The sequence below is a fragment of the Zonotrichia leucophrys genome, chromosome 1A, assembly GCF_028769735.1.
Source record: "Zonotrichia leucophrys gambelii isolate GWCS_2022_RI chromosome 1A, RI_Zleu_2.0, whole genome shotgun sequence".
NCBI lineage: Eukaryota > Metazoa > Chordata > Aves > Passeriformes > Passerellidae > Zonotrichia > Zonotrichia leucophrys.
Window position 1 is genome coordinate 36,493,112 of NC_088170.1, and position 25,133 is coordinate 36,518,244.

The 25,133-nt window shown below is 43.7% G+C and overlaps 1 protein-coding gene across 5 annotated transcripts in view; it reads right to left on the reverse strand.

The window, feature by feature from the left end:
• Positions 1-25,133, reverse strand: part of GRIN2B (glutamate ionotropic receptor NMDA type subunit 2B) — a 223,989-nt gene that overhangs the window by 52,407 nt on the left and 146,449 nt on the right. The window lies entirely within an intron of this gene.

Consider the following 25,133-nt stretch of genomic DNA (forward strand, 5'->3'; position numbering starts at 1 on the left):
GTCTGAGCAACACCTGCTGCAAGGACTCGGCACAACCATCTCCATAGAGGGAGGAGAGGAAGCATGAGACTGCAGACAAGCTGATCTGAAGGCATTTGGGACGATACAACACGGAGTAGAAAAGAAAGTCCCAGGACAGAAACAAACTGAAAAGAGGTTCTCAGTATGCAAGGGTGGAGTGCAGCATTGACAAGAAGCCAAACCAAGCCTGTGAATGGGTCATTTTGGGGAGGGAAAGCAGTCCATTATGTCTTAGACCTGTTCATTTTGATATCTACATTGCAAAAATTTTCTCCTGACGTCAGTGAACCTACTCTGAAGTCAATGGAATTGCAACTCTTATGCCAGAGGTGAATTTGGCTCCCAAAGGACTTTTCTATGCCATGATTTCGATAATGAGCCTTCAAAGCTTACGTTGCGGCTATAGCGTGAGCGGAGGACAAAAAGGGCCAAAAAAGGCTGCAATAGAATAGCCATCTGTCATACTCAAGTCTAGAGCCCCGCTAACTCAGATAGGGTTAGAGCTCGGCTATGGCATAAAATAAGGGCAAGAAATACTGGAAGCTAATGAGCACCCCTGGAGGAAATCCTACTCCCATCTAACAGTATGAAACAGTACAGATGTGTTAATACAGGTCTCTTTATGAAAACTGCATCCCAGAATATTTTGTGAAGCTAAATACAAGGCAGAAAATGGCACGCAGCATAAAGAATAGCTGGTGCACTGAGCAATCAAGAGGCAGTGCAAATGGCCATATAATTTCGCCTTTTAAAAGCAACTTCATAAAAGCTCATTCATCCATAAAAATGCTGCGTTTCTGTTTTCTGCCTTCCTAGGAGCTTTCTTGCCTGCCCCCTTTATCTTCAGCTACAGACTTTAGATCTTCTCAAAAGAGTAAGAACACCTGTCCTTCCATGCCCAAATATTGCCTCTGCAATTCAAGGTTGTTTTATATAGCTCCTAAGTATTGCCAGATAGGGCTAATCAAAGAGTTCACAAGGCCTCAGACTCTTAATAGGTAATGAAAGTAATGCAGATGATAACTGTCTATGAATATTGCATCACCAGCACAACCACTACCCCCCAAAAAAGAAAAGTATGTCAAGGCAGTATGTGGTGAATACATTTGAAATTTAAAAAATAGAAATTAATGGGATACAGTTTCAGGTATGGAAGACTAAATTTGTTTCCCAGTTCCTTTGAGAAAATACAATTTGGCACTCCAGCATCCAATGGAATCTAGACATCATTTTAAACGCCATGACATTCAGCCTTCAAACTCTCTTCAGCTTTGATATCTGCAGGAGCTATTCAGACACCAAGTTACAAACACCATTCATTATGCTATAATACAGATATGTCATTTTCTCATTGCACCCAAGATCTCCCATTGTCTCCATATGTATGTTTAATTTATCTACTTGTAGTGTGCAATATTTCCTTTCAACACTTTCAGAGACTGACCTCCAGAAGGTGTTTTTGTGGTGCCTAATAAAAGACACCATAATAATGACAATAAAGATGAGACAGTTGATATATAAAAGTCCTAGAGAATTACTGCAAGCCAGAAGACAAATACAAGTCCAGAAGAGGAAGCTGAGGCATTTGAATCTCTGTGGTATATTTTGGTGATAGATAGGAAGATAGAGATGAAAGAGAAAAACAAAGATAAGGGCAAGTAAGGCAATAAAGAACAAAGCCTGGCTTGAAGTAAAAAATATAAGAGACAATAGGTAGCCTTTATCCTTCTCCCAGGGTTACAGATGGTGTGCAGAAGATGACCTGCCTACCCTCCAACCTCACCTTGAAGACATCAGCTGGCACACAGCACAGACAGTGAGTGACTGCAACAGCTCTTGGGCCCAAGCAGACCCTTGGCCAAGAGGCACCCACTTGTTTCAAGTGCTAGAGATTCCTCATGAGCCCTGCTCCCTAGCTCCCCTTCTTTCCTGTGACAGCCTCCAGACACTATGTTGACCATGGCCCAGAGGAACTGTTCCAACACAGGGGAACCACCTGAACCTCTAACCATACAAACGACATCACAGAAATGCTTCCTCCACTGGGGACCAGGTAAACGTGCTGACACTGTCACTGATGCTGCCACTCAGTGCTGTCAAAGGGTTTGCTGTGAATGGGGATGCTCTGATTCAGAGTCCACTGCCTGTTGTGCAGTCTCTCCCCCTTTCTCCTCAGTTCTCCAAATTACAACTAAACAATGCCAATTCATCAAATCCTTGTTTGTAAGGCCAATTTTCTACATTCCCGATTACTCTCGCAGCTTCCTCCAGTGTCATTCTACTTTGTCCAGACCTTTTGTGAAGTGCTATCCACAGAACTGCAGAGAGATTTTAAGCCTTACCATTGCCCAGCAAAGCACAGAGATTACATCATATGCCTTGCAGGCTAAACTCCTATTTATATGCCCAAGTACAGCATTTGCCTCTTTCTCAACAATACACAACCATGTTCAGCTTGTGATCCTCTTTTTTCCTTTCCCCAATCCTTTTCTGCAGAACTGTGATCTAATTGATCTTTCTCTGCACTGTATTTATGTAGTCTATTGTTCCTGCCAAGGTACAATAGTTTGCACTTGTCTCTATTGAATTACATCACACTTTTTCAGTGTACCTCCGGTTTGTCAAGAGCATTATGAATTCTAACCCCGCTCTCCATCAAATTTACAGTCTCCCCAGCTTTCTGTCATCTTCAAATTTAATATGCAAATTCTACATCAACCACCAAGTCTATTAAAGAAAACATTGAACTGAAATGTGCACAGGACAGATCCTCACAGAACTCCAGTCCATTCTCCCTTCCCTTTTGACATTTTAATTCATTTTTGCATGCATTTGTTATTCACTCTCCTCAGGACCTTGTTCCTCTAAATTGCTATCAAAGTGTGATAAAAGAGATGAAAAAAACCTTACTGGAGCCCAAGTGGATGACACCTTAAGTTTCACCTCTGTCCAAAATGTCTGTTACCCTGTTACAGAAAGATACGAGATTGGTCTGACATGACTTGTCCTTAACAAATCCTGGTGGACTTCTACAAGTCTCCATTCATTGTTCAGGTGCTGACGAAGAGTTTGGTTGATAAATCATTTCATACGCTTTCTTAGAATCAGGGTTAAGCAAGTGATGCCATAAATCTACAATTCCTGAGCTCCTTTCCCTTCTGCTCCTTCTGATCTTTTTTAAAGACAGGCATTGATGTTCCTCCAGTATCTGGCAAATACCAGCTGGGTCAGCTTTACACGTACAGATTCAATGCAGCGCCTTCAGTGAATGCCCTTTCTGTAGATTTGCTTTGAAAACTGAGAAGGTTGGGTATGTAATGTGTTGCTGCAACAGGAGAAAGGAGGTTGTTACTAAGCAGTTTAGTCAGTGTATCTATGACCCCATCTGCAGCATCTCAACTATTTCAGTCCTTCCTGCCACTCCACGCTCAGTTTTGTCAATATGCCTCTGTCCTGCCAGCAGCATCCCCAGCTGCTCTGTCCTGCTTACCGTACCCACCCTGTGTGCTCAGCAGGGACTGATGTTAAGCTGATGGCTTGCACCTTCCCTGATATGACAGTTCTCACCCACTGTCCTGGTTTCAGCTGGGATAGACTTAATTTTCTTGCTATTAGCTGATACAGTGCTGTAGCTTTGATTTAGTATGAGAACACTGTTGATAACACACTGATGTTTTAGTTGCTAAGTAGTGCTTACTTGAAGTCAAGGACTTTTCAGTTTCCCATGCTCTGCCAGCAAGCAGGTGCAGAAGAAGATTGGGGAGAGCATGGCCAGGACAGCTGATCTGAGAAAGCTGAAGGGATATTTCATACCCTAGAATGTCATGCTTGGTACATAAACTGAGAGGAGTTGTTTGGCAGTCATCAGTTGCTACTCAGGGATGGGTAGGGCATTGGTCAGCAGGCATTGAGAAATTGTATTGTGCATCACTTGTTTCTCTTGGGTTTTATTACTTTCTTTTTTAGATTCCTTCTTATTTCTATTATTATTATATTTTATTTTATTTTAATTATTAAATTCCTTTATCTCAATATATCAGTCTTACCTTTTTCTAATTCTCTTCCTCATCCTACTGGCAGAGGTCAGGAAGGGACTGCTTGGTGCATAGCTGTTGACTGGCCTTAAACCAGAGCATCCACTCTTCCTCCTCCTTCTCCATCTCTTCTGGGACATTTCAACCCTGACTTCCTGCTCTCTCCTGCACCCACAGCTGTGTCAGTTCATCTTTCACCTCAATAAACGCAGCTAATCCTGGGCAGACAACAAGTTGTGAAATGTTTCAGTGTGAAAACCCAAGCTGTGGAAACCCAGGAGGTGATCTGAGGTCTGTTACACTTGTTCCAGTTACAGCAGAGGACAGGCTGGACAGGAGTGATCAGGGAATAACCCACTGGAGGAAGAAGGCAACCGAACTATGCTCTGGTGTGACAAGTGGAAGTCAACATCAGCCACAAGTTCTGTGCTGGAAGTGAAGCAGTTGAGACAACTGGAGAAAGGAAGTTTCTCTCTAACTACTGAGAGATCAATTAACTGGTGTGCTGAGGAAACAGTGCTGTTCCAGCAATGAGCTGTGATGGGCAAAATAGCATTTTCATGTACTAAATACTGTGTGCACTCTTCAGTGCAGACAAGGACTCAGGTGCTCATCAATTATTGAGCTTGCTTGAAAAGGCATTTAGAAGAACTGCACAAGAGGCCAGTCTGCAGTTCTACCTCATTCCCAACTGGGCTGCTCTTAGCAACCCAGCCAGTGAGAAGGAAAGAGAAAGGTGGAGGTGGGGGGAGAGAAGGAAGTAAGAACAGAGAGAGGAGAGGAAAGAGCCTTCCCCTTGCCAGAAGAAATCATGCGTGGTGCAGAAAAGGCCTCTGTGATGCCCCATAGTATCATCCATGTAGTATCACCCTTTTCCTTCCAGAGCAATTCCCATTTTCAGGGTGCAGCCCATACCCTCTGAGGCCAGCTCCAGAGAAGTCCTTGGGCTGGAGTCAGGTAAAGCCAAGGACCCATCCTTGCCCCAGCAGCACTGTTACCACATCCTGACCACTGCACTGCCCCAGACCTCAATGACTTCACAGCTTTAGGAAGAGCTGCCACAGACTATGGGATAGCTCAGTGAGCTATGAAACACCTAAAGCTCCTTTGTGCCAATGGCCTTTTAGGGAAAAGCACAGACAGCCCTTACCCCGAATGAGGCACCAACATTTAAACTCTCACCCCACCTATCAAACACATTTTCACATGGGGATGTGATAGAAGACTCTCTCCTAACAGCACAAGCCCATGCATCCACTGCACTTCACCAGGAATGTTTGCTATAGCCAGCATTTAATTTTCACCATTGTTTTGGGTATGAAGCACAACTCTCCAGAAAATCGCATGTCTAGGTGCAGCTCTGTCAGGAGATTCACATCTGACTGTGCTTTCAAAAAGAGAAAATGAGAAGAAATCTTCTCAAGGAACAGCTGCAATCTCAACGAACATTCACTCACAATCATGCAGAATGTTTCTATTTGTGAACTAGATTTCCTTGGATGTGAAACGTCACTCAAGCCACATAACAAGCATGAAGCTAAAATTTGACCAACCACAGAATTATACTAGCACTAAAAAGTGTTTCTTTATTAAAAAGAGGAATTTTTTTTCTTCACAGTAATAGAATTTGAAAAATACTTAGTAAAGTCAAATTCTAAATGCTTTTTTTTCCCAAGATTTTTGTTAGAGTTTTGAAATTTTATAGAAATATTGGGTCAAGCACATACAAAATAAGAATATTTTGGATTACCTTGATCTTCAAAAGGCAGAGCTTTCTCAGCTAGGAGATTGTAGTAGACTAGATGCAATTATAGAAGGCGACACTAGAATGTAATTGCTTACAATTCGGAAAAGAAAGAAAGTCTTATGTTTTGAATCTGGAATCTTTAAAAAGTGGCTACAAATTTGTCCAAATTTATTTCTATTAGTATCTTTCATTTAGCATCACACATACATGTTTTTGGGACCTAGGAAATACTTCTCCACAAACTAGAGTGTGAGATTATGGAATTTGCTGTCATAGCACAAACATAGGGAACATGGCTTGATGCTGAAGGAAGGACTCAGTACTCCTAGGTTTAGAAAACACTCCAAAAGTTGCAATGGCAATGATTAGAAAGAAGCAAAGACAAAGAAACTTGTATTTACAGGAATGGTAACAACTCTTGTGGTCAATCAAGAGTGAAAGAAGCAACGGTGGCTTTTGGCCCTGCACACACACACAACAAGGCAGTGCACCACACACTCTGCAAGGACCAATATCTCGTAACTCACACTCAGAAACGCACACAGGACCACTACACTACACTTCCATACCTACCCTGTTAAGCCCAACCATTCATACACAGATCTGCAACTTTCTGCAGACACCAAACACCACTCACCGATGCTCCTCAAAGAGCAACGTGCAAAGTTTTCTCTGCCCTACAGTACCTCACAGAAGCATCATCTCCTGGAAACACTGCAAAAGGATCAAGATTCACGCTCAGTACCAACCACTGCCTGCTCACGCCATGTTGAGGTTTGTTTCTAGGCCTACATTTGGTGTATTGGGTGCAGAAGCAGACAAAAGCCAGAAGTTAGCCTGGATGATAAGTGTAAAGCAGAACACAACATTACAAACTCACACTTGGCATTTTGGTTGCCTGAGATCTTTGGCCACTGAACAGAAGTCCCAGACTGCAACCAAAATAAGATAATAAAGAGGATAGAAAAAAATTATCACCCCAAAACTAAAAACTAAGACCATTTTCCATGAAGACATAACATTGATGGGGAGTCCAGCTCATTCAATTATGTTTAAACCATTCTACATGTAACTCTACCTCTGCTGACTGTCCTGGCCTATGGAGAACTCTGAAAGAACACAGCTTTGAATATAGAATTATGCCAGAAAAATGCTTGTCCTTAGAACAGTTTTATTTCTTTTCCTGGGCTCCAGAGGGCCACACACTTCAAATATCCAAGGGACAAAGCCTTATACATGAAGTCCAAATCACTGGACACTTAAATTAGTCCACTGGCATTTTAACAGTTCTCAGTATCTGTGGAGGAGCCTGAAAATGCAACTCACTCAGCTCACCAGAAAGCAGAAGCAGTCCTGCCTTGCTACTGAAAAAATGGGACATTATGTCTGGAGCCACTCTGAAGTTTCCCACATCATTTATTGCCCACATTAAAACACTACCTGCTGTGGAGATGTTACACTTCTATCCATGAGCAGAAAAACCTGTAGCATAGAGCAGAGGTTTCATAGCAGCTGCTGAAAGAAACTCCACTTTTTCTGATTGCCAATGAAAGTCCCTTGATCTGTCTTCGCCATGAAGTTAAGTGGCAGAGACGTTGGACTGAAGGAGGTGTTTAGGATTTAACATGTCTTTCAAGAAGTACTTCTCTCTACCACCTCTTTCTCTCTCCACAGTTTAATTCCAGCTGCCATTTCTCAAAACACATCTTCCTCAGCAGTCAGGAGAATTGGCTCCTGTGTTCAGGGGAGGGATGGAAAATTGTCACAAGGACAGCTCCACCCCTTCTCCCTTGGCTCTCTTGGGGAGTTTGTGCACAGATTTAAGAATGAGTTAGTCCATACCACATGCCATCCATCACAGGCTGCAGGGCTACTACAAGAAGGGCCCAGAACAATCAAACATCACCCTTTCAGAGGCAACTGCCACCTTACAGTGTTGCATTAAAAACTGCTGCTGTAAAACAGGTAGTAAGAAAATAACATCTGCCCACAGCCACAAGCCAGAAGATCATCGGTAGTCAGCATGAGACAGAATTAGAGTTAGCATGAGAATTACAAGATGTCAAAATTTTCCTATTCTCAAGTAAACTAATTCTTTGGGAATGGTGGTACAGAGGAAATTCTCATTCTGGGACAATAAATATTGAACAAATTTATCCCAGAAATACACCCCTTTATAAACTATACTGTCAAAAGACTGAGAATGGAAATCAAAGCAAATAAAATTGTGTCTTCTTCAGAGGAATTTAGAAAAAAATATTATCACAGACAGTTTTAGTGAACTGCAGCAAAACCCTTTAGGGGTTTGCACTGAATGTGGCAAACTGCAAGAGGTAAGGGACACTTTCTCTAGAAGAGAAGCCAGAAAAAGAAGGACAAGTAGTTTATTAGCCAACAAGGATGCTCCAGGCACCACAGATGTAAGATTTGCCACACCTTACAATATCATTAGGTTTATTTACTTCCCATTCTGTATTGTGAATTATTTCAATCTCTCCAAGTGCAATAGCAATAAAATTGAAAAACATCCATGGAAACACTTCCAATTAACACAAGGTCAGAAAAATTACATTAGAGACCTCCACAGCCCATAAAGAAGAAAAACATCTCAGAAACAGCCTCAGCAAGCAGGCAGGCAGTGCAAGTTGTCATAAAGGTCAGCAACCTTTTGCCTGTGTTTTACCAAGAGCACGGAAGAAAGCATCAGTGTCTAGCACCCTGTGTGAGTACCACACCACCTGTAAGCTACATGCACAAACCTGATTTCAATCCAGGCTGAAAGGTAAACCTATAAAATACTGAGCATGCAAAGGCACAGAGGGCTCTGAAGAACAGATTCAGTACCTTCAGTTGCACCAGAAACACAAAACAAATTAGATCTACCCCTGAAAAATACATGTACTGTAGGGTCAGTGTATGAGCACTACTCAGTGAAATATCTCTAACCTCACTATGACTTTGGCACAGGATCCTAAAAACCCAGTAGCCAGAGAAATAGTGACTGCAGTGAGAAGGGAAAAAAGCACAACAAGTAAAATAAAAAAAAACATGTTTTTAAATGGCTGTGGTGCTATGTCTTGTCTGCATGTCCAACACAAAATATATGGGACACCCTGGTACCAGGAGATCACCCATTCAGTCTCATTTCATGGGCAAATTGGAACACTGTCTAGTGCTTTTCTGAGTTCTTGTGGCCTCTTCCAGTCAAGTCTGAGCCTTGAAAACTACCAAAACCAGATGCTGCTCACACTCACCTGGAGGTCTTATTCCCCAGAGCAACTACCCTTCTAGAGATAAGCAATTACCTTAAACTACCCTGGAGTTGAAGTGAATAGAACGGAGGTGTTAATGAAAACCTTGTGTCTGACTCAGCAACTGGATCATGGTAATTACAACCTTCACAGATTCCCTGTTCCCAAACCTAAGCTGAAACAGGGGAAAAAAAATCAGAGATCTACTGAGGCAACTCAGAAACTACCTTCACCTGCCAGGAAACTCTCTGACAGGCAGGGAGAAAAGAGAGAGGTCATCTACTTTGGGAGCTAGATGTTTGCAGTATCTCTTAAGAGTTTCTCACAGAAGGCTGGTAACCCTTTCTATAGAGGCCATGGTGATGTCAGAAAATCCTTGAAGTCAGTTCCAGATTCCACTGCTGTCAGTGCTGTGCTGCAGGTAGATTGTTGACTGCCCACGTGGCAGTCAGTATTCAGTTCACTGCTCTGCAAAGTGCTGCAGAAACAGATGACCAGTAACTGCAAAATTTCAAGCAGAAATAACCTTGGCTTAGTCTCTTCCCCAAGATACACATTTGTAATCAAGGATGCAGTCAATTTTCTTTCAACACAGATCTCATGAGAGTCCTTTATTTTAAACCTTCCCAGCTCTTCCCTCTTTTCTTGGCTATCTTCCTTTTCTGACTTTGCTGAGCTCTCCACGACAATCCTGTCCAGCACTGTCTGAAGGGACAATGTTGGGAGAAAGTGCAAAGACTTCCTCACCATGTGCATCTCACATTAAGAACCAGGCAAGAACTGCTGTCCCACCCTACCAGCAGACAGAGATTGTGCTCGTGCCCCAGAAAGAGGGGCTGGGTCAGGAACTGCAGTACCACTTTCACAGCATCACTATAGCTCAGAATAGTCTGGTTTGCAGCAACAGAAGTGGGAGAGAGCAGAAGGCAGCAAGGAAAAGACACATACTTTGCATGTCACTGTAGAGGATGGTGTCTGGGTGATCTGTGAGAGAGGCCTCTCAAGAACACAACACTTCTTTTTTGCTTTAATTTTTAGGAACCATCTTGCAAAGTTGTGATGCTGTCTAAATATTTATCACTCATTCTTGCATCTCCTTCCAATAACTTCTGTATGCTTCCTGCCACACAGCTGTGCCCGTGTTCACCATACCCTTTAGAAGCCCTCAACAGGGTTCACAGCTTCAGATTTGGCCAGGATGACAGAATGGCTTGAGTTGGAAGAGACCTTGAAGATCCTGCAGTCCCAAATCCCCTGCCAGGGGCAGGGACACCTTTCACTAGACCAGGTTTCAAAAAGCTGTCCTTGAACACTTTCAGTTCAAGGATCTCAGCCTTGAACTGATTTCCATCCCTAGCTTTTTCCTCAGAAACCAAGGTTTGGTTATTCCATCAGCATCGGCACAACTTTGCATTTATCATTGCAGAACTTTCTGGAGCAGAGAGAGATGATAATTTCCTCTGAAGGAGGTACAGTGGCTAAAAGTATGTTCTTTTTTTAATACCAGAATCATCTGGTTCGTGTTTTTGGCTTCCTGAAGCACACAAAAATATCCATTTGAATAGAAATGAGAGGAGGTCCCTGACTTCTGCTTCTGAAAATTTCAAAATAGTAGCCAAAAATCTGAGATAAAAAACAAAACCAAAAAAAAGTGCCCATTTGTAGCCATAAAAGGCTCAAGAGTGTCACTTTTCAATCTTTCAGACTTCTCAAAAAAGTTAGGATATCCCAATGAAAATAAGCACTTAAAAAAAATTGAAATACTAATTTTTAACCAAAAAATCTTTCAGAAGTTTTTCTGCAAGTTAATTCCATACAAGTTGCTTTAGGCCAGACTAACTCAAATACATGTGTTTGCACACGTAGGCCTCTTTTCCAGGGCCTACACTTAAGCATTGTAACAAATCAGCATCAACAGCTCTTCAGGTTACATATCCCTGAGACAAAGCCCCAGTGAGCAGGACAGACAAACCAGAGCTTCTTCCAGGATAACAGCCACACTTCCATAATATGAATATCTTCATTATATCCCTTTTGGTCCATTTCTCTACAAGAAATCGTACTTAACAGTTTGCCTTCATGGGATAATTTACCAGCAGAAGCAATACTAATTGAGAAGTCCTCAGCTTGAAATCTCTCCCTGACTTTCTATCCTCCCTTTAGAAAACCTTCACTGCCTTTCACTTCAACTTTGCACATCTGTACTTGTCTCAGGGACAGCAGCTGAGGTGGTATTGGAATATGAATCCCAATATAACCAGTTAGATGGTGCCTGGGCCAGCTCTGACCCTCGCTGCTGGGCCAAAGGCAGCACTGTGGTGTTTTACCCCAGAGATACCTTGGCTGGCGGAGAGTGCAGCGGGGCACAAGACGCAAGTCCAGGCTTGTCAGGACTCCGTTTACCTCAGGAGAGAGAGCTTCTGGCGATGGTGAAGATAAGGAAGGAGTGGATTCTGCTGGAGGGTTATATCCAGATGTTTATTCCACGGGTACAGAGGTCTGAGCCGGGGCAATTCCTCCAAAAGAATAGAGGCCGCATGGTCTGATTAGCTTTTTAAGCTCCGGGCAGGGGAAGGGGAGGGGACAGGTGAGCCACCAACCAGGTGAAGGGGCAGGGTCTCAAGGGACTAGAGACACCTATACGGGCCAATGTCCCCCAGGCCTGAGGGACCAATCACACGACACCTTGCTGGAATACTCAGCAAGGGGGCGAGGGGGAAGGGAGAGGGTAAACAGGACATTGCAACACACCGCAACAAGGTGGGACAGAGCACCCAGCACAAGGGCAGAAAGCATGGGATTCATCTTCACCTTGCATCCTTTTTTATCCACTTTGGCCCTGGATGCGTAGCAAGCCATGTCAAATAGCAACCTGCCATCATTCTCCTGCTGCTGGCTCTGCAGAAAGGTTCAACAGTCCTCAAGGCCCCTCTCCATTCTGATGCCAGAACTGCCATCCAAATTCTGGTTTTGCCCACTTCTCTCTCCATGGTTCTCCCTGTGCCCTTCACATGTGCCACTCTGTCTCTGAGGGCTTCTTCTGAACCATCTTCTGACCTTCCCACAGGCCCACCTATGTGAGCCTTGAGCCTCTTCTGAAGTGTCCCCTGCAGTGCCCTTTCTGCTGCAGCAGCCCTGAGGGAATGTGAACCCTTCCAGGGGATGGGCCATCCCAGCAGCCAGCTCTGTGCTGCCAGAGGAGTCTGTGGGCACACACAGCTTGTCCAGGACATTGGGAATGTAATGTCAACAGAGCGACAGCGCTTGTGAAGCAGAGAGAAGACCCACAGGACCCACACTCATCCTAAATGAGCCTGTTTGAGGCTGGAATGTCAGGCTCTCTCTGTGGCAGAGGAAGAAAAGGCGCTTTTGAGCAGGGCTGACCTTTAGGCACTTTGAACTGCCGACTGGAAGAGTCAGTCTTGTGACTGGTCACAGGTCTCATAAAACCTCATAAATTTCCCTTTACTTTTTCCTGGGATCCCAAGCTCTGAGCCTGCTCAGGAGCACTGGTGTCAAGCAGTACCCCAGGTACCAGCAAGGCTTTGTGCTAAGCTCCCCCTGACCTGTGAGACAGTGCTTGGAGGTCCTGCTTTCCTCAGCGGCCTTCATCATCCACATCCTCTGCCTACTCCTGCAGGCACTGCATAAAAAAGGGAAAGGCCCCTTTTCTGGAGCAGGACTTGAAAATGCCTAATCTTTTGCTCACATTTCCTTCATTTCAGATCCCAACTGAAATCACGGGGAACTTTTTCCTCCCTTACCTACCCCTTTCACTGCCCTCTGTCAGAATTATTCAGCTCCCTGAAGCATGACCAGATACACTATGTAGGAAAGATATGGCAGAAGAAATTAAATAGTATTGTTAGGTATCTATAATTACCCCAAGTAATTTTTTTCCACAGTGCAGCAATTTGAAATCTCTCACAGCACTCTCTTTGGAAAGCAGATGTTGACCATGTCAGCTGTGTGCTAAGAATGCATTTTCATGAGTTGCATTTCTTGGAATTTGCAAAGTGATGGTCGTGGCAGAGGGGGATGATCCTGGAAAATTCCACCCATGCAGGCACAAAGCCGGCAGTGCAGAGACCTTCCAGCCTCCTCAGGGTATCAGGGGCTTCTCAGCCCTCTCTCTTTCTGACATGGCACCATCTGGGCCTGCCCCTGTCAAGCAAAGGAAATTTCTTCTACATTCCTGCCCATAGGGAGGCAGGCAGGGCTGCTGGGGGAAGAGCACATCTGGGAGAGGGAGGGTTTCTCCTGGGAGGGGGGAGATTTGTGCTGCTCTCCTTCTACAGAAACACAAACAGACATGGAACAAGGAAAATAAAAAATTTGGTGTATATCTCTGCTGTCAGCTCCTCTCCATCTCTCTCCCATGTGGTCTGTCCTGTCCCATAGTCAACAGTTACAGCAACCAGGCTCCCAGCACGTCCATCAGACTACTGTTCTGTATCTTCTAAAAGAACCCACTCCTCCCTGGTACTACATTTAAATGCACTTTTGCTCTACCCTCTGCCTCCAATTGCTCTTTAATTACATTCACTTGGACTGTCATAAAGAAGTCTTTCATTTTTTCATTGAATATTTCCTTCAAACACTTGCAGAAAATTATCATACTCCCTATCTACCAAAAATATATATTTGGGGAAAATCTACCCTCTGGAACCAGGCAAAGATCCAGTGAGACACAGGTGAGCCCGAGAAAATAGGTTTTAACTAAAGTTCAAGTAACCTTGCACAATAAACCCTGGGAATTCTTCAGAGTGTTTATTTGAGATAGGGGACTTCTTAATGGAGGAAGTTCCTAGTGCCAATTTCACTAGACTGTACTCTTTTAATCCTTATTTATTTATAAGACTGTGTCTCCATTAGTCCCAGGCTGGAGCAAGGTGTCTGAGCAATGAGCAGGAAAATTTATAAACACACAGAACTTATTCTGGACCCAAATAGGAGACAGAGCATGGAGAGGACAAACATTCAAATAGACACAGGGAGTTCTCCATAGGTCTGTTCCTTAGCCTTTTCAAAACCTGAGACCTCGAACAGCAGTAACCTGTAAGAAAAGGAACAGGGCATGAACCTGGTGGAAACTACAAATGCAGGCTGATCCATACACACAGGACAAGCTCTAGGAAAGCAGCTGTCCACAGGTAGCCCCTGTCAAAGGCGAAAAAAGCTACAGAAATGAGATGCTGCCATAATCCCAGCAGTCTTTACAAAGCAAACATAATTTAATGCAGCAATACAAAGAACTCTGGCCTTGGTGAAAATGAGCACACATCTAAGAAGAAAAGCAAATAGTTCCCACTTCTAAAAAAGAACAAAAGTAAAGCACTCGCTGAAAGAAGTGACCTGAGCAATCTGAATTCTTAAAAGACCCAGATGATGCTTAGAGCAAACAGTTAACTCAGTGTGCTGATCTCCAGCAGCAGACTGCAAAATGGACTTTCTGTTACTTCCAGATCTCCCAGCTTGGATGGTGAGACTGTTGTATGACACTGTTTAGACTGGAAAACTTGCAGCATGTCTCTGCTGTCCAGGGCTGCACCCAATATAAGTTGATTTGCCAGCAAAGACTATTTCCTCTAAAGAAACACATGATTAAATAAACCAGGATGGATCTGAAGGGAGAACAATAAGATGTTCAACACCTCTTAGCATTTACATTTCACTCTGCAGTTTCTCCATTCACATAAGGGCCCACACTTCATGCTTCACCACTGACTAAAATGGTGCCCTGATGAAGCTGTGCAAAAAAAGATTTTTCAAAGCAAGATACAAACCATTGAAAAAAATTAAAAATTAAAGATATTACTTTGATCTAAACCTAGGTACTTCTTCCATCTAAACCCAGGCTTGTTTGCTTTTTAGAATTTTCCACTACCCAAACGCAGTCATTCAACACACACAAAAAAATCATGTTCTTTACCAGACATGAATAATAAAAGTGATGAAAATTTGTATTGAAACACAGACCTGCAGAGACACTTCATGTACTCACTAGCAACAAAGTATCAATTTAAAAAATAAAATAAACTGTAAAATCCCAGTCCCAAAGGATAGACTTCTCTCATGAGAGGTCTGAGTCAGGCTGAAATGATTTGGATACAGTTTTCACACTGCCTGTATCTGCCCTCACTCTTTGCCTGACAAGGCTCTGGGCTCTGGGGGAAGGTGCTGCCATTTTCTCCTCCACATCACCTTTGTGAATGGTACCTAAAGGCTTTTGTGAGTCTACGAGAAAACACCAAGATGTCCATTTTCATTTACAGCATTAAAACTTCAAAATAAATCCTCAATATCTGGTCAAAATTAATATTTCCATTGATCCTGAACTATGTTTTTTTGAGAACACTCATTTGTTCTTCTAGCCATATTACTGAGACTTGGACATTATCATCTGGAAAGAGAAGGACACAGGCCTTATCACTCCTTTTATTTAATGATCCATGTCATTTTCCCCACAGACAGACTTTGTGGACAAAGTTGGCCAGAATCTAACTTAAAATTCCTCACCTTCTTCTGTTTGAGACTCCTGTTCCTTACCTTACATGGTTGTGCAGCGCTATCTTGCATCATTAAACAGCCTAACCCCATTCCACCACACGAGCAGCTGAATGTTACTCATAGTGAAATGTTGTCTCTATGTTAATTTTGCAAAGTGCTTGGGATCCTTCTCGAAGGAAGGAACAATAGAAATGTAAGTCATTATCATGTACGGGAACGGAGGAAATAAACCTAAGGGGAACAAGCACCAGAAGCTGCCACACAAAATGCAGACCAATCTGAAAGCTTAAAGGGGAACAAGGAAACGGCTGTCAAAAAGCCTCTCAGGCTTGGCATGGTGGGAGACATTGCAGCATGCAGCTAGCCCAGCAGAAGGAAATTAAATAAGACTGTCAAACTGCTGACTCAGCAGAAGACAGCACAACTCCCAGCACATTTTAGAATTAAACCCAGGTCAGTAAATGCCAGGTCCTTTCACAAGGAAGGAAGGCCAAAGGGTGGTGACAGAAACTCAGACACCACTGCAAGGCAAGGCAAGAGTCAGAGCCGGGTTCTAACATTACCAAAGGCAGTCTGAAAAAAATTACTGACTCGGGGAAAACACAGTTCAGGCACAGGGAAAACAAAGGATGCTGAACATATTGTATGTTCAAATCAATGACACTGAGCGCATGCCAGAGCTCATGAGCAGCGAGAGTAACTCAAGCACCGAGTAGTTCCAGGGATAACCACAGCTTTAATGCTGAAAAACCTTTGAAAAACAGCAGAGAAGTTTACACGTAACAATGCAGAGAAGACCACAAGGGAACAGACCGTCCTGGTCTAGTAAAAAACACCGTCAAGACGCAGTTCAGCATCAAGCCAAGTTAAGCACATACAACCAGGGTTCAAACACAAAACAAGGAGCGTGTGAGAACAAGCATGGGAACACTGAACCAACACCAGAGGAGAAAAGCAAACCAAGGCAAAGACACAACAAACAAGCTATTTCTTAATGTCAGAACCATTTCATATTAGGAAAACTTTATTTCAAATTAATTCAGAAGCAAATGTGCAAATTCCTGCAGACTTTTACTGCAGGAAAATCAAACTGCCAAAAATCTTACCAAAACAAATAGAGAAGCGGAGGAGGATGAAGAGAAAGAAAAAGGCAAAAGAAAGAAAAACACAGGGTCCTATGAATATGCAGCACTTCCCTTCTCTCAAGCCCCATGGAAGGAAAACAGAGCCTCCAGTTAATAACATTCAGATAATATAAAAATAGAAAAAGCAAAGGATTAACAGGCCAAGCAAAGATGTCGTTGACATGAGACAGTTTCAAGCAAATGCAACTGAACAGATGAAAACACACCCTTAGGCAGTGGGGGCACGTTCACTCACTGTGAGTCTCCTTCAGCTGCAGCTCTGCTAGTTCTTTCTCCAGACTCAGTTTGGTTGGCTGCTAGCTTTCTGTGCCCTCATCTCTTCATGCATTTCAAATCTTAAAGCTGCCTAAACTGCCATGCTTTCTTCAGCTGCCTTTTCATGGCACAGGAAAAGGCAGCTGAAGAAAGCATCAGGAAATAAATTTCTTCTTCCAATGGCACTGTGTGGCTCCTCAGTGCTACAGACTCCTTGAAGTGATTTTCAGTAGATGACTGGGCACAAAGCAAGGGAAAGTGAAAGTGGCTATGCTGTGCATCTATCCAGGACTGAAGGATATGTGACCTGTTCATGTCACTCCTGAGCGGAGTACAGATGAAGTAATTACTTATAAATAGTCACAGAATCACAGAATCTTAGACTATCCTCAGTTGGAAACGACCTACAAGGATCAATGAAGTCCAGCTTCTGGCCCTGGACAGGACCAGGATCCCAAGAATCACACCATATACCTGAGAGCATTGTCCAAACACATCTTGAACTGTGGCAGCCTTGATCACTTCCCTGGGGAGCCTGTTCCAGCACCCAAACAGCCATTGGGTGAAGAACCTCTTCCTAATGTATAGCTTAAACCTCCCCTGGCACAGCTTCATGCCATTTCCTTGCATCCTGTCACTGGTCAAAGTGAAAAGACGTCAGCGTCTGCCTGGCCACTTCCCCTTGTGAGGAGCAGCTGCACTTGATGATCCTTGTGGGTCCCTTCCAACTCCGAATGTTCTGTGATTCTGTGAAGCTGTGAATTCTGTGAGACTGCAGTGAGGTCTCTGCTCAGTCTCCTCTTCCCCAGGCTGAACAAGCCAAGTGACCTCAACTACTTCAGTCAGCTCACTTTTACGTGGAATTTGGGGAAAAAATCACTCCTGTGTTCAAATTGAAATTAGGGACAATATCGAATCATCATCCCTGGTCTGGGTTTTTTCGGGGGTTTGGGATTTTTTGAGGATGTTATAGACTCATCAGGGATGATGACAGGATGGATCCTTGATACTGTGCTGTGATAGGAATATGTAATTACTGTATCCATACCTGAAAGCTCATCTTCCCATAGCAAATCAGCTATCTCCTGCATTAAGATATGGATATTTACTTTCAACATGCTGAGATGAAACATTCCCACAATCAATGAAATGCTGGAACACAGATACACAGCAGCATCTGATGTGCCATAGAAATCTCCAAGCTGCTGGCAAGCAGGAGGATTTCAACCAGAAGCAATGTGGCTCTGGCACTAGCATATCAGCCCTGTACTGGGAGTTTGTGGTGCATTGCAAGATGTGGCCTTACTAGAGGTTTTTTGGTTCTCTGTAAAGTTAGGATTATCAGATATTAAGATAGACTGGAAAATTTTCAGCAGCATTGGGTATTTTTGAGTTGTTGCACCTTCTCAGCTGCACTCTCCAAGCACCTTTGCTGCTTTTCCCTGTCTGCCCTTCGCACTCTCAACGAGGCTCCCATAAGCCTGCACAAAGCCAGTTATAATTCTCTGCTGCCTATCAAAGCCTTCACAAGAGTTAGGCAGTTGGTGTGTAGAGCCTGCTGCCTACCATGCTGACTAATGTTGTCTGATTGTTCCCTTGTACTCCCCCGTTGGTCCATCTGTACCCATCTGCTACCTTTGTCTTGTAATTAAAGTGTAACCACTTTGGGGTAGGAGCCACCTTGTTTGTTAGCGTTCACTCAGCTCCCTGCAGAGCAGAGTCCCGGGGCCATAACTGGGTGCTGGGGACAGCAGTGATGATGTGCAAGAGGTGCATATACACTGGCAAAGGGTTACAGCGGCACTTCTCACTTGGCGGCATGAACAACTCAGCTGGGAGACAGCTCCAGACAAGAGTTCTCATGCAGAATACAATGGGGGTGAGGGCAGTCTTCTCTTGTGGCTGGATGTTGTCATCACATGTTGTTATTAGTACACCAAGCACAATCCTCCAGGATCCTCTGTCCAAGGAGCTAGGCTGGCAACCCCAGTAAAGGTCAGATGGCTGCTATCACCCTCATCAGCTACACCAGCAGAGAAATGGTAGGAGGCATTCTAACTACAGCCTGGGCTTAATAAAGATCTCCAGATATTCCAATATCTGATTTGCATAAGAGGACAAGGTCTTTCCAAGAAGCTGTCATTGTTTCAATGTAAGAATTCCCTCCAGTAGCAAGGGAGTAGGGTCTGGTGGAGAAGAGCCAGAATATTTTTCTGCAGGCTCATGAATCATACAAATAGACTCCAAAATTCAAGCAAAGTCAGGAACTGCTTCAGCAAGAGGCAAAGAAAGCAGACAGCTCATAATGACACAGTGGTTATGAAGAGACACCCAATATGTTGTCTTTGGTCAGAGCTAGACCAGCTTATTATTGCAGCATGCAGTAATCCAGCAAAGACACAGTTTGACCAGCATGTCTGCAAGATTTACATAGTAGGCTTTTTCAGAAAGATTGTTCTGATTATCCTCTGATAAGGAAGGCTTTGCGTGGCCCTAGAATCTGTCCTTCTCCTTAGGAGTCAGTGAAAGATTAACATGGCCATAATTAGCCACAAATACATACAGTTAGATCCTGGGCAACTGTGGGAAGTCAGGCCAGATCCTGGCAGTGGATGCAGCATAGGTGCACAAATAAAGCCATCTGGTTGTCTGATTGAATCAGGGTCATAAACAGACCCATCAGATGTGACCTAGATCAGGTATCTAAGGGACACTCACTTGGGAGTGGGATATCCATAAAATATGTATTCTTTGATGCAAGTCTGCTGTCTAATGAGAAGTAAGGCATTCAGCAAATTACGGTCTCTTAGAGACATGTCCAGAAAGAACACTTTAAAAATAAGAGTACAGACTCCCATTCTAATTTCAACCATATGTGCTGGAATGCAGAACAGTGCCTCTGCCCTAAGAGAAGCCATATCCTTCTAAAAACTGGTTCTGTGGGAACAGAATCAGTCTCTTACTCTGAGTAGGTTTAAACAAACTTCTATGCCATTTATCCCCAGGGACAATGAGTCATAAATCCCCATGTACACAGTGAAATTAGCAAAACAAGACTGATTGGCAAAAACAATCCAATCTTGTCTCACTGTAAAAGGAGTTGGTGGAATAAAAAATAATTTCCTCCCTGGACACACAGGCAAGATGCCAGAACTCCACATACAGAGCAGAACCTGACCAAAGGCAGTAACTTCTACCCCATGGAGACAAGCATACATTTGCAAGGCTCGCCTAGGCGGGCACCAGACAACATGAGGAAGAAAATGTCTCAAAACATCTAGTTATCTTTCCAAAGGCAGGGGAGGGCCTTCAGAGAAAACTTAGATTTGTACAGCTGAAGTTTTCACCTCAAAACCCTTCATTCTTGTTCCTTCGCTATTTTTAAAGAGCCTTTTTTAAGGAGGCTTTTGTTCTCTAGGAAAGTGAAATTAAAAAAAAAAATCGAAGTCCTTCCTTCTGCTAAGCAATGTAACAGATAGGACAACATGATTCATATTGATTCTTCACGGAGTGGTCAGTACCACATGGACTGTTACTAAAAGCCAAGAATACTGATCGTATTTTCAGTCATCTCCCCTGTTATTTCTGCCACTGGGACATTGAAGCACACAAAGAGATGACAGTGAATGTTTCTTTTAATGCACAGTAAGAGATCAGGCCTGAAGGCTGTATCATCATCAAATGCTACATCCTCTTCAGCGTCTCTATGGCGTTCATCAGCTCCCCAAAGGTGCAGACTTCAGGAGGTGACAAGTGCCTCCGTGAGAGCTTTTGTTCACAGACAAGCACAATAGCCTTTACATGCCGACTGCCTGCCCGTAGAAAAGGTTCGTGGTGGAAGCTTGAAGAAATTATGTCCTCACTGGATCATGCTTGAAGTTTCTGCTGATCAGCTTGTCCATAACCCAGGTTGCCTCTCCTATGAAATAAGCTGCTTTTTGTGAGACACTCTTCAGGTTTGTCTTGCTCATCTAATCACAGAAATGTAGGCTGGCAGAGAACCACAAGAGATCACTTACTGCATCCACCAGCTCGGAGGCAGGACAAGATAGACTGAGAGCCTGCACTGTTGGATATTTTTCTCTATGTACTCCAGCAAATGAACCTCTACCAGCAAATGAGCCTCACCATGTCTCACCATGCCAATAATTAGACAGCTCCCTACACATCTAACTGAAATCTTTCTACTTGACAATTTAGCAAAATAACTTTTTCTTTCTCTCTACTGGGGCATGAAAAGCAGGTGACTAGTATGTCCTTTTTCAGCAATCATTTAGGTGTCCAAAAATTTATCTTGTTCTCTTTCCTCATATTTTTAGATAAGGGAAATCTTCATTTTTCATTTTTCTTTTCTAAATCCTTCTTTCCTTTCTGTATCTCTGTCCCACATCCCAGGGGAACTCTTCCCAGGCATGGATGGGCATAATGGTGCTCTGTCCCAAGCTGAAGACAGGGTCACAGAAGTTCACAAACTCATCTTATGCAGACTGTGATCAAGTTGAACACATCTCTGGAAAATCCATGTGGCAGAGAGTAGTGGCACTATTTTCCACTCTGCTGCATCATTAGGAAGTCCTGGAAGTCTACAGTCACCGAGGCAGTTGAGAGGATGTCACAGCAAATGGCCTCATCCCCAGGGAGCACTAATGTGTGCAATGGTGTAAGGGTACAGGCTAGGAGCAGCCTGCCCATGAATTTGTAATCATGGTCACACCAATGGCTACAGGAAGCAGAACAGAACCTGCTGGAGTTGAAGAGTTCAAAAGTCAAGTGCTGATAATTATAGCACCAGCAGCAGGCAAACATTTTATCTGCTGAGTGGGGTGAAGGTTGATAGGGGCAGAGGATTGGTACATGCAGCAAGGAAAATGCATCTTTCAACATAAGTTTCCCATCTGTCCTCTAAGATGGCTTGTAGTGGCACCCTGGCCAAAACCATCACCTGGGGCTTTGCTTGTCCAGACAGGAAGAGGAGTGAATGGGGCATGCTTGGTAAGAGATGGAGGGAGCTTGTGAACCAAAGAGGGTGTGTGGGGTGGCACAAGAACCTGGTGTCAGGTGCCTCATGGAAAGATGCTCTGAATTCCCAGTGACACATTCAGCAGAAGAGGCTGAGCACAAACTAGCTATAGAAGTGATGCCAAACTCGCTAGTAATTAAAGTAGAGAAGGAATCTGAAAGAGGGCCCCAAAGTTGATAACATTTCTGTCACCTCCAGATTTGCTGGAGGAAAGTGAGGAAGCAGATGAGAAGATCTGGGAGCTAATGGGACAGGATTGTTGGCAGGGAGCTAGTGGGATAGGACTCAGTAGAGAAGGAGGATGTAAGCAAGAGCTGGAGATAGCAGCACTTGCTAGGTGTCACAGAGGGATCATGAACCCAGAATTAAGTCCTCATCATATGTGGGATCATAAGAGAGCAGAAAAAAAAGGCAAATAGTGAAAAAAATACTGGGTGAAATCTCTTCCCACACAAAATATCAGAACCCAAAGACACAAAACCTAGAGCAGTACTGATCCTCTGGCTCACTTTGCAAGACATCTGGCCCCCACTCATCACTGCACTGAGGCATGGTCATTCATGGGGCATAAGAGTAGACATCCTTCACCACCTCCATCTGCATACCTGCCCCTCTATGATAAATACAGCAGGGGCATCTAGGCACCCAAAATACACCTAGGCTATCTGGCCAGTGAAGCAAAGAGCTTCACTAACCTGCTGATGAACAGGTAGTGTGGAAAGGCATGCAGTGTTCTGCCCCCAAGGAGCAGAGTACAGAGAAGTGAATGAAATTCAGCACATTTGCTTATCATGATGAACCATTACTCATGGTTAAGACAAGCAGGAGAGCCCAAGTTACTGCCCCTTTGCAGAAAGTGGGTTTTCTTCTTGCTCTTTCATGACTGTCAGCCCTACAAGGCTTCAGTTTGTATGAAGCACTCATGAGGAGATTTATCACATCATCATCATCAGAGTCCGGGGGCAGCTGCAGCTCCTCTGGAAAATTAATTCCTGTTCTGAAATAACTGGTGAGGTTGTGAAGATATTTATTGGAAAAAAAAAATCAAAATTGCAAAAGATTTCACAGACCTGAAATCCTGAAACAGTTCAGTCACTGTCTGGATCTTTGCTGCTCAGAAAATGGAAGACTTCACACCTATTTTAAAACACATCTTTTTATATATACTCGATAAGACATACCCTCAAAATCCATTTGCCATCTTTCAAGAATCAAATATGCCAGGCTGTACAGAGCTGCAAGCTGTGTTACTAAATCCAGAGGGGACTAACAGAAATGATCAGAAGACTAGGAAACATGACCTACCAAGAGGGACCGAACAAATTCTTGTTTAACCTACACCAAAGGTGACTGGGAGACATGATAGAAGACTTCAAACCCACATGGGGACAATAAGAAGTGGTAGAGAATAAACAATTCCCTATGTCCATTAGGCAGACACGAAGTATTCATGGCCTTAAATTGCAGCCAGGGAAATCTAGGTTAGACATTAGGAAAACTTAGCAGGGTAAGGAGAAAGAAGGCATAGAAGAGATTGACTTGGGATTTCATGGAATCTGTAGCATTGAAGGTGTCCCAGAACAGGTGAGACAAGCATCTGTCAGGAATAATTTCAGTCTAGTTAAACCCTCTCTTGGGGCACAGGGAGGGACTAGTTGACCTCTTGACGTTCCTTCCAGGCATAGCATCTGATTATAGATAAGTGTGTAGTTAAAGACTGAGCTACAGTGAATGCAACTGGACCAAATCAGTGTTTCCCACTCAGCCTCTCATCTCATGTCTCCTACTGCCTGTTTGCCGAAAAGTTCCCAGGATGAAGCACCTTGCTCTTTACATAAAATTAGTGAGAATTTGGATAATGTTCCAAAGCACTATAAAGGTATTGGAATTATGGGCTAAAAATATATTAATAATTTCTTGTATTGTGGCATTGCCTGGAAGCTGCTGTTAAGGGCCAACAGTTTGTGTTGCTTGACTCTTTGCAAACATGGAAGAAAACTATGATCGTTGTCGCAAAGATCTCTGCTTCACATTTTTATTTTTATGTTGGAATTTCTGTTGAATGGAAAAAAAAATTAAGAAAAAGAGCATGAGGTTCCAGGCATGAAAGGTTGTATCTGTGATCAGAACACGCTGGAGATTACTTCAGTGTCTTCCAGAAAGAGCCTGCCAGCATAAAATTCAACCAGTTCAGAGTTTGATTATAATAATCTGATCCTCCCTGAGGAAGACACCCATTTCAAGATAAAACACTTGTGCCCAGGAAGCACTATGTGTTTTTCTTACCACTAATACCACAGCTCATCATGGCCTCATTTCAGTCCAGCCCCAGCTCCTATGAAGTTATGGACTGTTTTGGTTTAATGGGTGCCAAGTAGTCCTCACAGATAGCAGGGCTCAAGAAGGTCACAGATCTAACCCCAACACTCTTGATAACCCTTCTACTAATTGTCTGGTTCAACTGAGAGACCACAAATTCACTCCCAGAGACTGAACAACCCTTCTTACCACTGACAGAAGCCACCAAGCCTTCACTGAGGGTGTGACATGTGAAGCATGTGACAGGCAAGATTAAAACAGGACTGTATTTAGCTGTGCCTCCCCAGAGACTGCAAAGCATTCCAGCAACAGATTCCCACAGCCAGGCCTGCTAATAACCCCTAGGAGGATTCAAGCTGCTGCTGCTTCATTTTCCTTCTCTGATGATGGAATTTTCCCCCATGAGAACAAATGTGGTGCCAGCTAGGAACAAATCCTCCTGGACTTTTGCTGGTAAGCTTAAATGAAGTTGAGTGACAGACCGAGCCTGATGTGAGCTCTCTACAGCCTGAGCTTTGCATGTGCACACCCTGTGCAGTATCTGGACTGCCTGCCTTCAGCTATGGCCAAGAGCTGCCCACACATGCTATGCCATGCCCTTTGTTTCCTCACACTCCTGGCCCACTGAGACCTCTTCTGTCTGTCCCAGAACACACACCCTCATCTGGTCTGAACAGTGCCAAGATCAGGAGGTAGACAGGTCCCCGTGGAAACCAGGCACAAGCTGAGGGCTTTCACCTTCTTGGCAAATTCCTGCAAGTACTGGGAGACCCTAGTGACTGCCAGGCACCAATGTGATTGCTCTTCTGTCTCATTCACTTAGCACTTCTC